This window comes from Manis javanica, chromosome 11 (genome assembly GCF_040802235.1).
Source record: "Manis javanica isolate MJ-LG chromosome 11, MJ_LKY, whole genome shotgun sequence".
In the NCBI taxonomy this organism is placed as follows: domain Eukaryota; kingdom Metazoa; phylum Chordata; class Mammalia; order Pholidota; family Manidae; genus Manis; species Manis javanica.
This window is the reverse complement of record NC_133166.1, coordinates 98,846,370-98,862,824: the sequence shown is the minus strand read 5'-3', so window position 1 is coordinate 98,862,824 and position 16,455 is coordinate 98,846,370. Positions and strand designations below refer to the sequence as shown.

The window sequence follows — 16,455 nt, the reverse complement described above, 5'->3', positions numbered from 1 at the left end:
GCCCTTGTCTAGCCTGGATTAATACTTAGTCCATAGGCACACACCTGATCATCTACATTTGCCCTCTTACAGCACTAAACTATGTTTTCTACCTTTATCTTGCATCTACCTACCACTTCAGCATTTTATTAAAAATAAAAATAATAATAATAATAAAGGGAGAAATGTGGGATCAACATAAATCAAGTACAAAAATCGAACGAATATTCATATTTGACCTGATTGTTTATAGGTCATAATGCGTGATCAAAACCGAAAGTTTCTGTGATGAATGCCCTTGTACTGTTCACCATGTAAGAATTTATTCACTATGTAAGAATTCGTTCACCATGTAAGAACTTGTTCGTTATGCTTCAGAAGATTGGAGACTGACGAGAATTAGGCTTGAGATGGATTAATGATTGTACATTGAGCATTGACCCCCCCCATACTGAATTTTATTGTTGTTAACAACCATTTGATCAATAAATATGAGAGATGCCCTCTCAAAAAAAAAAAAAAATCATTCTCTTCAGGCTTCAGTCAAGTCCTTGAGGGCAGCAAGGCACAGAGCAGACAGGAACTCTTGTGAGCCAGGAGCTGCTGGCACAGGGCTAGACTCAGGGTAAGTTACATGAACCCTGGACAATGTGCTGACGTAAGAACAATGAGTTACTCATCTAGGGATGCAGGATCTCTTAGAGGCAGTGTGGTAAGAAACTGGACTTCTGTTCAATAAGACTGATTGACCAAATGTGTTTTATCTCCTCCCCTTCCAAGATGATTCCAGTACAATGACAATGAAGGGCTTTTAAGAAAAGAAGGTATCAGTCCACCAGGGTAAGAGAGGACAGAGTACAAAAAGCAGGAGAGGGGAGATAAGAAGGGATGAGAGATTTCAACAAAAATACAAGGAGATGAAATAGTATCTCAATCAAAATAAGGAGCAGAGAGGGCTGATGTTTTGGTCATAAAGGCTTTCAGTGCTATTTGATTTTTAAGGCAGGTATCTATAATGTTTGAGAAAAATGTTATCATTACTTTTTTTTTAAAGAAAGAAGAAAGAATTGGGACACCTGGGGGTCTGACCTTTTCTTACCACTCCGAGCTTATCGTTGTTGCTGTCTGAGCAAGAGCCTTTTATCTGAAGGAACTGAGCAAATTCCACAATTACCTTCTAGTTCTAACAATTCCTAGTTATATGATTAATTCTAGAGGCAGCACTGATTCCTCAGGAAAATAACCTGTGTGCTGTAGAATTAGCCAGAACTCTGTCATCAGTTTTCCTTCTCCAATTCCTATTTGTGTGAGCTAGCTCGACTTCAGTTTACTCATCTCATACATGAGGATACTGCCTATTTCACAGGATTGACAAGAGGATTACATGAAATGAGTAAAAACAATAAAAGGGCTCAACAAATGTTATTTTTCTCCACTGCTGCACCCTCCCAACTTTACGCAAGGATCTGGTACAATTCTGGGGCAGCATGCATTTTGCTTAATAAAAACCTCTAGAGTTCAGAGGTGAGTTCCTCTGTATTTATTCTTAGGGCACGGAGGATATAAAACACCTCATTTCTGTTGATTGGGTTAGGGGCAAGGTCTAAGTGTGGGTCTCAGAGGCCTAATGAATAATTCCTTTGAGGAGATGTGGCTAACTAAAGGGCAGACATGGGAGGGTATAAATGAGAGGTTCTGTGACCAAGTCACAGCCTCTCCACCCCTACATTGTGGGAACTTTCTCATAACATTTTCCACACACCCAGCCTCAACCTAGGTTAGCCTCCTAGCCAATAACTTGTGGTTCTGCAGAAATGGTAAAGATGACATCCACAGGGATTTTTTAAAATTTTTTCATTTTTTTGGTATCATTAATCTACAATTACATGAGGAACATTATGTTTACTAGAAACCCCCCATCACCAAGTTCCCCCCACATACCCCATTGCAGTCACTGTCCATCAGTGTAGTAAGATGCTGTAGAATCACTACCTGTCCTCTCCGTGCTGTACAGCCCTCCCCGTGCCCCCCTCCACATTATGCATGCTAATCGTAATGCCCCCTTTCTTTGCCCCCACCCTTATCCCTCCCTTCCCACCCCTCCTGCCCAGTCCCTTTCCCTTTGGTAACTGTTAGTCCATTCTTGGGTTCTATGAGTCTGCTGTTGTTTTGCTCCTTCAGTTTTTTCTTTGTTCTTATATTCCACATATGAGTGAAATCATTTGGTATCCACAGGGATTTTGACTCTGTACGGTGGCTCTAGTCTTACACACTAATTCCCACCCTGTGGTCTCCCCTCTCCAGTAATATCTTGAGTTGTACAGCATTCAAAAAGGTCATTTGATCTGGTCCCTGCCCCTAGACACCTTCAGTCCAGCACCACCTCAGTTCCCACATGCTGAACTCCAATTTGTCTGAGCTGAGGTCTAAAAGGTGGCTAAACGCCATGGAGGGTTAGCCCAATCAAGGAAGGAAAGGAAGATATACATAGAAATGTAGAAGCTCTGTGTTGATTTCATGTAACCCCTGGCCAGGGGAACCCTGGAGTTAAGAGCAAAAAAAGTTCAGGTCTTTAATAGCGATACCCAGACCCAAACCCTGGGTCCCTCCTGGGTCCATGCTTAAGACACTAGCATCATTCCTTCAACTCAGTAAATATTCATTGAAAGCCTCCTATATGCAGGCAAGATCCGTGCCCTTGTGGAACTTACTGCCTCCATTGTCTCCTATTCCTACCCAAGTCCTCTGTTTAAACTTTCATTTACATGTCCTTCCGCTATTGTGACCACCTCCTCTCCTGCAGCTTCCAGCCCTTCTCTATCTTACAGCCCTCTGTGAGCTCTGATTTAGTCACACTCTTGCTCAAAAACATTCTGTGATTTCCCAGTGTTTACTGAATCATGGAACATTATTCACTCATCCAACAAACGTTTCTTTGTGTATCTGCTGTGGGCCAGGCTCTGCTCTAGGTGTTGAGGATACAGCAGTAAGCAAGACAGATAAAAAACTTCTGCTCTCATGCTGTTTATGTTCTAGTAGGGGAGACAGACAATAACCAAGATAAATCAGTAAAATAAGGAAAGCCCGTTAGTTGGTTAAGTTCTAAGAAGAACAATAAGGCTTCAGAGATTAGGAAGAGGACAGAAGTAAACCTTTCGGTAAACTAAACAGAGAGAAGACCACACTCAAGTAGATGTCTAAGAAAGTGATGGAGGCAGCCTTGTGGACAGAGGAGGAAAGAAGATTCCAGGAAGAGGGGTTGGCAAGTGAAAAGGCCCTGAGGCCAGAGCTTTCTTGCTTGCTAAAGGCTGAACAGGGAGATCAGAATGAGGCCCAGGGGCTGAGGAGTGAGGGAAACCCATTGGGTATGAGCTTCTGAGAGATGTGGTGGCTTTAGCTTTACTCTGAGAGAATAGAGAGCCACTAGGAATTCTTTGACAGATGAGTGACATGGAGTGACTTGTTTTGCAGGATCACTCTTGCTGCTGCGTTTAAGAGAGAAGGGAGAAGAGGGAAAAGCAGGGAGACCAGCTGGAAGGCCCCTTTCTGGCCCAAGCCTACTTTTTCAGCCGTGGTTTTTTCCATTCCACTGTAACAGCCCCAGGAGGCTCTCCTTCCCTGAACACACTTTGCAGCTGCTGACTTAACCGTCCATCATGAAGTTGCCCCCACTTGGAATATTAATAATAATAAATGGAATAATAGCTTCCATTTATTAAGCATCAATAACTCCAAAGGTTTTCTTTAGTATTATCTAATTTCACTTGTAGACATTATTCCATTTCATGTTTATAGTTTGTCCCCATTCATTGGGAAACCTGAGGCTTTTTACAAATTGTCACCAACTGGAAGCTCCCTGGGCCCAACCATAAGATGCAGAACAATTGAGGCCCTTTGGTCTCAGATGGGCCATGTGCATCGTTGAGGGTCTCCAGACCATGTGACCCTCACAGCAGGTCTGCACAAATGGGGACAAGATGTTTAAGATGACCCTTAAAGGTTAATATCAATTTTCTGGTTAGAAAAATGCAAGCAAAAGACAGCTTAGGCAAAGAGAATAGCTTTGCAAAGGTCCAGAGGTACCACATAGGATGGTCAGGACACTGCAATTTGCTAGAGTGTAGTATTTGCAGGGATGAATTTGGCAGAAAACAGATCTGGAGGGCATTGAATGTCATATCAAATAGCTGGGTTTCCTCTTCTTTACAGTGAGATAGCATTGAAAGGTTTTAAGTAAACAAACAAATAAACAAGTTACTGATTAAGGTCGAGCAGGGTAGGAGTGCCTGGGAAGGCTGAGGACTGTGGCTACCTGACAGCATATGTTTTTAAAAGCAGCAGCCACTGAGCTCTGGCTGGTGGCTGCCACACAGAAAGACAGGCCCAGTTTTGCTCCTGGGAAATCTAGATTTTTAAGTAAGACCCTCCAACTTTTTACATGTTTGCAACAAAAATTTAAAATTTTTAGTTACATGAGCCATATGAAACACCCCACAGGAGCTGCCACTTGGGGAATTCTGCCCTGGAGGGCAAATAAGCTCCAGAAGGAGAGGGACTCTGTATTGTTTCCCCTGTGTTCTCAGTGCTTGGCACAGGGCCTGGCACACAGTAGGTTTTCAGCACATATTTGATCAATGCATGCATATTGGTTAATTAGTAGCATTCCTATTTCACACCTGAGAAAACTGAGGCTCATAAAGGATCACATGGGAAGTGGCCCTAATCAAGTTCAAGTCCAAATTTCCAAACTTTGGAATAGACAAAATGACAAGAGAGATGAAGCAAGAGTAGATACAGCTCTTCATCAGACCCTGGGGCTCTGCCCATGTTAACAGTGTCTGGTGTTCAGGCTCCACGTGGTTTTAAACCCCCTGGGAAACTTCTGATCCCACTCTCGGGGACTATTTTTCCCCTCTTACTTTGTTCAGACCTCCAACTCAGAAATGAGGTGGCCCACACACCACCTGTCCCTCCGCAGCACAATAACATCTGTATAATGATGAGCTGCTAGCGGTAGCAGTTTCTCCTGGGCCTTTCAAATCCAAAGAAGAACCCACCAGGCCTTCACTGGGCTGGGCACCTGGCAGACGAAATCCCTGGGTAGCCAGGTGGCCTCAAAGCATTACTGGCTTGAGTTCACTATTTACAAAACATGAGCAACAGATCTAGGCATGGCTGCTGCATAGATAGAAATGCAAGGAGGTGGGAAAATAGCAGAGCCAGTGAAGGGTGATTTGGGGAAATAAAATACCAATGTTTGAGGCTTCTAAAATATGAGTCAGCATTTCTACTAAGATTTACTCGGTTAACATAAAATCAATCCTTCTTTCCTTCCTCCCTCTCTGTAATCAGATAGGTTAGTCAGTCCATAAACATTTATTGTTCAGTGTTCAACATTCTTCTATAACTGGCAGCTAAAGATTTGAATGATGCCCTTGAACTGAGGGTGTCACACTATGTTCATATTCTTTTAATTTATTAAGAAAGGATAAGGAGGGAAAGAAACACAACATGTTCTACTAACTATTGCAATTCACTGGGAAAAGCTGTTCCCCGGTACAGTTTTAAGAGCAGTTTACTGGTATTAGCTTTTCTGGAATCTTTCTAGAAACTTGTACTTTGAAGAAATCATTGTGGCTCAGCACCCTGCCTCATGGGATCCCCAGCACAGCACTGCTGGCCAGCCAGCCACTTCATCTTGCACACATCCATTGTCCTTCAATGGCTTTACTTTTAGATCCATTAAGGGATTTTTCTTTTGTTTGATTTTTCGGAGTCTTATCCAAGGTTACTCAGCTGGTGAACCTGAGTAGGAAGCTACCCGGCCCCACCTGTCTGATGCGGTGCCCTTTCCATTAGGTCATGAAGGGAAGCCCATGCTTTGGAATGTTAATCTAGCCCACAGGCCTGAAGTAACGTCCCAGGATGTGAACGCCTGTGACCATCTGTCTGTCCTGGAGGCGTGAAGAAGGCACCATGCTCTGTCCTTGACCCTGACTGACTGAGCCCAGGGCCTGGCTCTGGAACTTTAGGGGGCCTGGGAACCTCTCTAAATTCATTAATGTCTGGAGGCCCGGAGAGTTTCGCTCTGGTGCAGATCGGGCATCACCACCTCCCAGTTACTATTCTGAGCTGCGGCAAGTGCGAGCTTGTCTTCCCTTCCCACCCTGCCCAGGAAACCAGCAGCATTTCTAGTTCAGGCCCAGACCCGTCCTGGCGGCCTGGATTCCACTGCCTAGGCAGGAAGCTCATCTCAGCCCAGTGACCGTCTCTCTGGTTTGTGTCACAGAGGAATTTGTATTCCCGCCGATCGGGGCGGTGGGGGTGGGTAGCTGTGCATTTCTCCCTTCAGCTACAGAGTGGTGGGGTGGAGATCAGGGGGCCCAGAAGGAAGGATGGGAGGGGAGAGGGGAAGCTTTAGGCATTCCATTCCCGAGCTGTTTTTCCCCAAATCCAAGGCAAATCAAGGAGTTGGGAAGGCTGGACTGTCTGCCCAGAGGCCCAGCCCTGAGTTCTGGCCCCCAGAGAACTGAAAAGAGCACCTTCTGGCATTCCCACATGAGGGTGGGAAAGAGGCTGTGTCTGGGCAAGTCTGGAAAGTGCCTGTTCCCTGTGGCCCTGGGGGAACATGCCCCGACTTACTGACCTGTCAGGGAAGCATTTATGGGATAGGAAGCCCAGCCTTTGTGTATGAGCTGCATGTGTATGTAAGTGTGTGTGTGTGTGTGTGTGTGTGTGTGTGTGTGTGTGTGTGTGTGTGTGTAAGCAAAGAATTGCTTATTGCATTCATGTGTTTATTGTTTATCTGAAATTCAGATTTCACTGGGGGTCCTCTATGTATCTGGTAACCCTAATACACGGGGTCAGGGAGAACTGGCTGGAGACTCACACTCCAGCCCCCTGCCTCCCAATTTCAGTGGAGTGCAAGCCAGTTTCTGGATTCATATTCCTGCCTTGACCTGTTTCCCACCCTGAAGCGAGACCGCAACTTGGGCACTGGATTTCCAGGCTGCCACTGGATGCCACAGCCCACGCGGCTTGGGTCTCCCCGCCCTCAGTTCTCAAACTCCAGGCTTTCATGTCAAGCCTTAATGCTCCATCTTGGAGCCCCTTTGAAGATGAAAAGCTCTTCTGAGAAGTGAAGTGCCCTGTTGTTGTAATTAACATAATTAAGAGCAATTTTTCTCATAGCCCTGTAGAAAACCAGGGAGCTCTGCTTCTTGTAAGAAGTACCCACCTCACTCCCCCAGGAGATGACCAGCCTGTTCTAATCCAACACCAGGCAGATGTCCCAGCTCAGGACCAGATTCCTATAGTAAAGGAAATTCAGTCCTTTTAGTTAAAGGCTCAAGTACAGGGACAACTTTGAAGAATGATTGTTCTGCAAGTAACATACTCTACTTAGGAAATAAACCTTAACTATTTTTTGCAAGAGATAAGACTAGTGTTTTCTTCATTTTTAAATCAGAAATACATGACTCTCTGACTTTCTTTTAATGATTTTTGGAGGCCTTTTGTTTTCTGAAGAGCAAACACTAATTCCAGGGTATATTGCTGTGTGGTTGAAAAACTTTCCTCCTCAGATCCCAGCTGATAATGCTCAACCCTTACCTGTGTTGATCTCATCTGCCTTCCCACTAGGACCTGTCTTGTCCCCAGTACTCTGACCATCATCTACCCCAGCCATGATGGGACTGAAGAATAATAGTTACTTTAGGATTGGAGGCCACAATAAAAAAAGAAACCTGTTTTTTACCTCTGTAGACGATTCTTCACCATGATAAGGCACCCCGCTCTCCAGCCACAGTAGCCACCCTCAACTGGGACATGTCTGTGTCTACTTTCCAGGAGTGAAAGCTACCATTTCAACTCCAGCTCAGGACCAGACAGAAGGGCTGCCAGCTGCTGCCATCTCACTTCTCAACCCAAGTGTCCTGACCACTAGGAACAACCTCTTCCTTGTTTCCGAGAATCAGGCTAGTGTCATGCAGAATGGTCAAGCAGGAGGACAGGTAAGCATTTCCCTTTGAAGGGAGCTGGTCACACAATGCTAACCACGGCAGTGACAGGTCATGCCCAGAGGCCCTGTACAGAGTCTGTTGTCTTAATTGCTTCTAGGAGTACACGCTTCTCTTTACCCGAAGGAGGTGATCAACTCTTCCACAGGAAGAGCTACAGCATTTCACCCCCTAAAGGTCTAGCACGGAGGAGATGCTCAGCATTACTCATCGGGCTGTGCCAAATTAACCTGTTTGCAATGGACCAAACTGTCTGTCTCCCTCTGGATTCCCAAGGCTCTCAGCAGAAAATGTAGGGGTTCCTGGCATACCTACACTGTGATTTGTATCTGGCCTGTTATGTGACTCAGGAGTTACAGAAATATCCTACGTGGTGACTATAGGCAGTGCAAGGCCTCTGCCCAAACGTTGGACTGTCGGCTCTGATGATTCAAATTAGCAACAGGTTATAAAATCTCCATCACCCCAAATTTGTCTTTAATACCTCTTTATTTGCCCCACCTTAGATTTTCCTCATCAATCCCAAGAAAGAAAAGAGCTGCACCTCAGAAGAGTGCACCTCAGGGCCGGTCCTTACGGTGCGCGCCTCTCCCCATAATACACTCACACACAACACACACGCTCACCGGGTGCGGCAGGGCCAACCCCTGCCCATCCTTCCTGTTTTGTTCAATTTAATCAAATAGGAACTTGCACTTAGACAGCAAATAATGCTCAACAACAATAACGACCCATACTGAGCATTATTGGCTTAGTTTCTTTGGGATTCAAAGTTACCAGAACAAGTCAGATGAAACAGGGGGGCCTTGACAGAGGCTCAGTGACAGACAGTTGTGATGAGGCCATTGACATGACTTTCACTGCAGGATAGAGGAGAACCTGGGCTGGTGGCCTAGGGCCTGGAGCCGATCACTCCCAAATTCCTGGCTCTGGGAACAGCATGAGACGGATGCTGGAGCCTCCTTCCAACCTACCCAGCTTGACACCATGGGGGTGCCTGGGGAAATGGCATGTACTTGCCAACTGAAGAACTGACCCTAAAGAGCTATATCACTGGGAGCCGGTTCTGGCGTGGCAGGCCTGAGGCTGAGTAAAACTGGGGAGAATCAGGGGAAGGGAGGGGAGCGCAGGGGAGAATGTCTGCTATTACTCCCATTGAGCAGAGCTAGGCTTCAGCAATGATGAGTGTAACCAGCACTGAGCCTGTAGAATGGGTGGGCATCTCTGAGAGACTTGGCCAAACCAGGAGGGAGACAGGACTGCCTGCTCACCAACATGTGTAGAAGCTTGGCGTCTCAGTCCACTTGGGCTGCTGTAACAGAGAGCGTACCATAAAGTGGGTGGCTTATGAACAACAGGAATTTATTTCTTAGAGTTCTAGAAGCAGGTAATCCAAGATGAAAGTGCTGACAGATCCTTCTGACAGAGTTTGGTGGGAATTCTCCTCCTCTCTGCTTAGAAGGCTGTCTTTTTTGTCTGTCTTCAGGGGGTGGAAGGGGTCATGGAGCTCTTTGTACTCCTTTTCACAAGGGCACTGATTTATTTCATGAGGGTTCCACCCTCATGGCCTAATCACCTCCCAGAGGTCCCACATCCTGATACCATCACATGGGAGGTTAGAATTTCAACATGTGAATTCTGGGGATACACAAACACTCATTGCATGGCACTCGGCATCACTGGGATTCCTATAGTAAAAGAAATTCAGTCCTTTTAGTTAAAGGCTCAAGTACAGGAACAACTTTGAAGAATGATTGTTCTTCAAGTAATATACTCTACTTAGGAAATAAACCTTAAATATTTTTTGCAAGAGATAAGACTAGTGTTTTGTTCATTTTTAAATCAGAAATACATGACTCTCTGACTTTCTTTTAATGATTTCTGGAGGCCTTTTGTTTTCTGAAGTGCAAACACTAATTCCTGGGTATATTGCTGTGTCGTTGAAAAACTGTCCTCCTTATAATCCCAGCTGATAATGCTCAACCCTTACCTGTGTTGATCCCCAGTACATTGACCATCATCCACCCCAGCCATGACGGAACTGAAGAATAATAGTTACTTTAGGATTGGAGGCCACAATAATCCAAATATTCACCTGCTCCAACCCCCCTAGTGTGTCTTCAGGCAGAGTTGGAGGGAGCTATAAATTTGCAGCATAATGGTAGTACTTCATGTGCTCAACACGGAGTTAAAACAGCTTTGCAATCTGTCCTGGAATTTTCAGGGCAAGAATTCATAATAAACTCATGGAAGGACAATTTTTCATGACAAATTTTATTTCTCAGGTGTTTAGTTCTAACCAAAATGAATGCATAGAGAAGAAAGCAAAGAAAAATTAAGAGCACAAGAAAATGCTAGAAAATCTTGTTCCTGAGAACTGGGTGGTTGTTAAAGATGAGACAGGCTGATGTTATTGGAGCTTCATTATTTGAAGAAGGAAAGCTTTCCCTCCAACTGGAAGGTAAATCATCACCCAAGGAAGAAGATTAAAATCATTGAAGCCTACCCCACGGGCTCAGTAGTTAAGCCTACTACATGAGGGCTACACTAGGAGTGATTTGGCAACAGTCAAAAGTGAGAGGGTATCTCGGAGGTTGCTGTTGATTTGGACTGTTCTAGACAATTCTAGACTCAATTTCATCCAAGATGGTAGTCCTTAACTTTTTTAAAAAGTAGGACCACCATCTATCTGTACCCCAAGAATTTTTTCCCACTTCTTTTCTCCAAAAGAAAAGAACTCTCATAAATTGTCACATGGATTGGCATTGCTCAAGAAGAGTCATGCTTTTCTTGAGCAAGATGGCATGTAAACAGCAAATGAAAAAAAAATGCATCACATTCAAGTCAGGCCATCACAGGCTGCATTAATCACTCCTCCTGTTCTCAGTGGGTGGCTCATACTTTCATTAAGGAATTTGTCATGTTGTGATGTCATGGAGAATCATTGGCTTCTAGGACTTCTCCCTCCTTCTGGACTGTGAGCTCCCTGTAATCAGGGCCTCTGTGTTATTCTTTGGCAAAAATTCCCTTGACGTTCAATATATGCTTAGGGTGTGTGGTGTGCAATCAATGATTACTCCACAAACCAACACCCTCCAACTCCTGTATTGGATCCAACAGCATATAAGAAGTGTAAACTCATTTAATGCTTAACCTGTGACTGAATCCAGATCTGGAGTCCAGTGCCCCCAGTCTTAGCCCCTGGGTAAACCTGCCATCCTGAGAAGGATCAGTTAGTAAACAGAAGACAATACCAGCTTTCCTGCTCCCTCAGTGGCTGCTGCTTCTCAATCCCCTTGCTGGTTCTTCCTCATTCCCCCCTGCCTCTTAAAATTGCAGGGCCCCAGGGCTCAGTTCCCAGGCCTCTTCTCTTTATTTACACTAGGTGATGTCATTCAGTCTCACTCGCATGCTGACCACTCCCAGATGTGCATGGCCTCCCGGTATCCTGGATCCCTCCCCTGAACGCCAGATGTGCAGGCGTATCTGACTGCCTCTTGCAACTGTTCATTTGGATATCAAATAAAAGTCTCAAGCACGTGTGACTCAAATGATTTTGACAGTTGTTGGGCAGATGGATGCAGGGTCTCTGAAGCCACAAGGACAAAGGAAGAACAGAAGTTAACAGCTGTAGGGGAGCAAGACCCTTAGGTTGGCCCATGTGATCCCCTCCTGTTGTAACCATGCCCCGCACAGGCACTAATAGATGGTGTGAATTCCATGAACTGAATTCACTACACTCTCTACTTAGGTTGATTCTATCAGGAGATACTTGAGATACTTACTAGTTTCAAGAAATGTTGAAAAGTGGGAGGGGGCATTTTTGTAAAAATATGAAAAATGATTCCAAAGTCTTGGTGGGCAGCATCAATAGCAAAGTAGCTCAGGGGAGGCATCAGAAAGGAAAATGTAATGGCCTTGTCACCCATACCACACTTCACTGTGATTTCTCTAAAATCCAAATCTGACCACAAAACCCCGCTTGAAATCCTTGGTGGTTCCTCACCTTCTATGGGACTAGGCCTAAACTCCCCAGCAAGGCATACAGGCCTTTCCATGGACGGATGCCTCACCTACCTGCCGCTCCAACCTCTCCTTTCCCACCCGCCCACCTCAGCCACACAGACCACTTGCCAATTCTCCAAACACATCTTTACACCTTTGCACATGCTATTCTCTCTCCCTGGAATGTTCTTTCCCTACTTGTTCACTCAGGAAACCCTGATTCTGTACATCCTCTCTGCACAGCTCCCCATGACACCACTACCACCCCACCCCACCCTGAGCCCCCTGGCCACAGCACATTGAGTTTCTTCATCCTCTGGTGTCCTAGTTCCCTTTGTACATCCTTCTTTGTACATTGTCATGAGCTAAAAGCTCATGACAATGTAATTATTGGTTAATTGCTTTGTCTTCCCAACTAGAGTATGAGATCTTAAAGGGAAAAGTCTTGAGGTTGGAGCTTTTTAAATCCCTGATGCCTAGTGGCATTCCTGGACGACAGTAAGTATTTAGTAAATGTTTGATAAATGAATATACGCATGCTGAGCCTTGCCAGAAAATATGAAAAACAGAGTGTGATTATACTAATACTCCTCTAGAGGGTGGGATGTAAAACTTATGCCTCTACCATGGTATTTCAGGCTCATTCACAATCAGATTAATATAATCTCATAAAATGTCTCAGTTTCAGGGTAGACCTGATGTAAATCAATCTCAGGTAAACCTGAGGAAATTATTAAAGGTCATATATACCAAGATCTGGGTTTGACAATGGGCATGTTTATAGTTTCGGATGATTAGAAATGGTAGGAACTATATAAAGTAATACTTTACACGTCTGTGTTAGGTAGAGTGCATTTAAGCACATCACAGTTTTTCTTTTCTCAGACAGAACCTCATTTTCTAAAATATGCTCCACCTAGAAAGCTTATTGCTCCATACACAATAAATGCTGTGGAATCCGATGACTACACAGCTTTCCAACTTCCTGTTGTCCTATATTCCTCATATCCTGTGTTGAACCCACACACACACACACACACACACACACACACACACACACACACACAAGCTGTTCATGAACTCAGCTGAAACAACTCATACAGCATGAGATCCAGAATCCAGATCAATTTTGAGTTCCATACTAATGTTCATTGAATGTGACCAATTGACAAATGATGCTCAACAGCCACAGATGCCCACCCCACCCCCTCCCCTGACTCCAAAACACAGGTCCTCATTGTTTTCTTCACATCCAGCATTTACCAGTTCAGCATTTGTCACAGTGTATTGTAGTCACCTGCATCCTTATCCATCCCTAGACAAGAATGTGAACTCCTTGAAGAGGCTGGAAAGGATTTTAGTCTTTCTGTTAGCCTCAGCTGCTAGCATACCACCTGGCACCCAGTGTTTGGTAAATTTTTTTTTGAATGAATAAATAAGCTCATTTCATTATAAGGGGATTGAGAGAGAAATTTCCACCAGCACTTTCAGGGAAAGGCTGGGTTGTCTGACACGTGTAGACGCATGTGGTGGAAGAGCTGGTCTTGTGTGTCTGAAACTGATTTAAGGCCTCTAGGAAGAGACAGATGTGTGGGCGTGCACACACACCTTCTCCAGAATCTTCCCAAATTAGTAGCTGAGGTGTCTGAACTTTCATCATTAGAGTGTCATACCTTTGGATTACGTATGGTTCCCCATCAACATATCTTGAACCCATGTGCCCTTGTTATCACATTAGTTATCACATAAATTTCAAAACTCAATCCCCAGTATCTAATCTGTATTCTCAAATTGTGTTCCCCATGCCTCTGCTGAGAATCTCAGATAGATCCGTGATTCCTTTCTGCAGTTTGCATTAGAAAGAAATCTGATTATTTTTTAAAATATATAACTGTATATCAAATAAGCTCTTTTAAACCATATACACAATAATATTTGCAAGGAATTAAAATATATCAGTTTGGATAACTACACGACTTCATAATACTACTAAACATAAAAACAAAACAGATTAGTCACCATTAGAATATCTAGTGAATTGACTCCTTGTGTTGAAAATTAGTAAACTGAAGGGACAGAATAAGCATTTGTTCTGCCTTTCCTTTATAACTGTACCACTGAGTAACCGAAATTTAGATAAGGGAGCAATTTATCTTCATAGAAATAGTCCAGCGAGTAAGTGAAGAAGAAATGATAGACTATCACCCCTATGACAGAATTAAAATGCAACTTCTAATGAATTAATGAATTTAGACATTGAGCACCAATGGAAGGCCACTGGATATTATGAACCTCCTGTGGAAGTATACGATACGAATGAAGTCTGATCACAGTTCTAGACCCAACAACCTATTCATAAGAAATACAGAGAACAGCAGAACACACTTAATAATGAAGTGTGAAGAAAAAGATGACATTTATGACATAATCAGAAATTTGAACACTGGAAATATGATATTAAATAATTATTGGGACTTTTTAGGTGGAATAATGACATTGTATGTTTAAAAAAAGAGCCCTTGTCTTTTAGAAATGCATACTAAAATATTGAGAGGCGAAATAATAAGATGTCTGAGATTTGCTTCAGAAATAATGCAGAGGGGAGTCAGGGGCAGTGGGTGGGTGTATATATGACACAAGATGGCCTTGAAGCTGAACAGTGGGTACATGGGAGTGCATTATACATTTTTGTCAACTTTTGTATATACTTCAATTTTCCAAAGAAAAAATACTTTCAATAACAAATTCAGTCAGTAACAACTTCCTGAATATTCTAGTATTGTTGTTTCCCTCTCCCACCCCTTGAAATCATTATCCTAGGGAGTCTCCTGGGAATTATTAATACCAGGGAAAAGTAATACTAATGCATTGACTTGTCCTTGCAAACTAATATGAAAGATTATTTCCTGGACTACCTTTACCCTGAAAATACTGAGTGCTGAAGGGTAAAGGTAAACACAAACCCTGGAGGAGGGGAAAGAAAGACTGGACTGTGGGGAGAAGAAAGGGAAGAACAAATTTGGCCTTCATGGTTTTTGCTGGGCAGTCACTTAGTTGGCGCATATTATCTTCTTTGTGTGGGTTTTACTAAGAGAACTTCCACTGGAGGCATGAAAATAATGTTTGAATTCCAGACTTCCAGGTTAAAACTTCACAAAGGATCCCCCTTTATGTTGTCAAAGGCTAAGATAAGTATTTTCAGGAGAGGAGGGATTCCTTTTCCATTGCTCAGTGAGCCAATAGTGATTAGGTAGGGCTAGGGTTTTGTGTGAACCTGGGAACAGTCTGGACCTGTCCACAGGACTGCAAGGATGTGGAAACCAGGAGTAAAGAGTCAAGTGCGCAGAGTATGACTTTTTATAGAATGGTTCTGTTAGAACACCAAGAAACAGTTTGCGTCTGGGGAGGGAAGCTGGGCACTTGGGGTAGGATGGGAGGAGGAAAATAGTACAACTTTATTGTTAGAGCCAGTGTATACTGTGGTTAGTGCCTTAAAACATATGATGACATTTTGCAAACAGCCTTTTGTTAACATAAGTGACTGTACCCTTTATCCTGAAATTAGACAGAAGACAGATGTCTGTTTGTTTATGGTTCCTTGGCTGGCCAGCTGCTGGCACCACCCACTGTTTGCATATTTTCTTGATCTGCCTTCCCCTGCGCTCCTTACCCAGAATCTAGCTCAGAGTAGTAGGTGGCCACTAAAACAAACAAGAATAGGATTTTAGCAGTTCTAGACCAACTTCTGCAGGTGTGACACAGTAAAGCTCAAATTTTCCCAGAAGCACCCTTAATAGCAGAGTCATTTTTTTGATGGCTTGTTTTATCTTAACTATTCAGGGCAATTCTGCAGCCTATGATTTAGCCCTTTGTTTCTATAGAACATGGATTGTAAGTCATTATTAAGAAAAAAGTGTCCCTTTGTTTATCCCATGTTCTCAAGTAGTCCTGTGCACCTGTGCATGGCCCTGGAATACTGAGTCCAGTTTTGTTTGGGGCTTGTTCCTCTTTGTTGAGGTTATTTTTTAAATACATTAAAATTCACCTATTTCAAATGTACAGTTTGACTGATTTTGGTAATTGTATACCAGGTATAACCACCACCACCACCAAGATACAAAACAGTTATTCCACCTTAAAAAGCTTTTCCATCCCCCTCTATCCAAGTTCAGTTTTGCAACACTTGACTGAATTCTACAACTTTCTCTAGTATCAACTCTCTGGATGATTTTAGGAAAGTCACTTTACCTCTCAGGATGTATGTTTGTTCTTGTAACACGAAGAATGGAGGAACAGGTTTGTTTCTGGGGGTTCTTCCAATACTTTGAGAAAACAGGGTTGGGTGAGGACTGGAATCAGCTTTGCTGTCTCCAATCTTGACACGGCACATGCATGTGGCAGATCCTAATGGATAAAAGCTTGTGGTCGCATCACATGACAGGTTTCCACCTCC

At 43.7% G+C, this 16,455-nt stretch overlaps 1 protein-coding gene and 1 long non-coding RNA gene across 2 annotated transcripts in view; one reads left to right on the top strand and one right to left on the bottom strand.

Moving 5' to 3' along the window:
* The window catches only part of IRF6 (interferon regulatory factor 6), a 35,742-nt gene extending 19,358 nt beyond the window's left edge, over positions 1–16,384 (bottom strand). The window contains exon 1 of the mRNA XM_073216987.1: positions 16,251–16,384. The gene's annotated coding sequence lies outside the window, so the exon portion shown is untranslated. The remainder of the gene's footprint in view (positions 1–16,250) is intronic.
* Positions 6,174–9,822, top strand: LOC118971830 (uncharacterized). The gene is made up of 3 exons (XR_012122459.1): positions 6,174–6,255; positions 7,744–7,991; positions 8,098–9,822. It is a non-coding gene; the product is annotated as an uncharacterized lncRNA (long non-coding RNA).
* Positions 16,385–16,455: the final 71 nt, after the last annotated feature.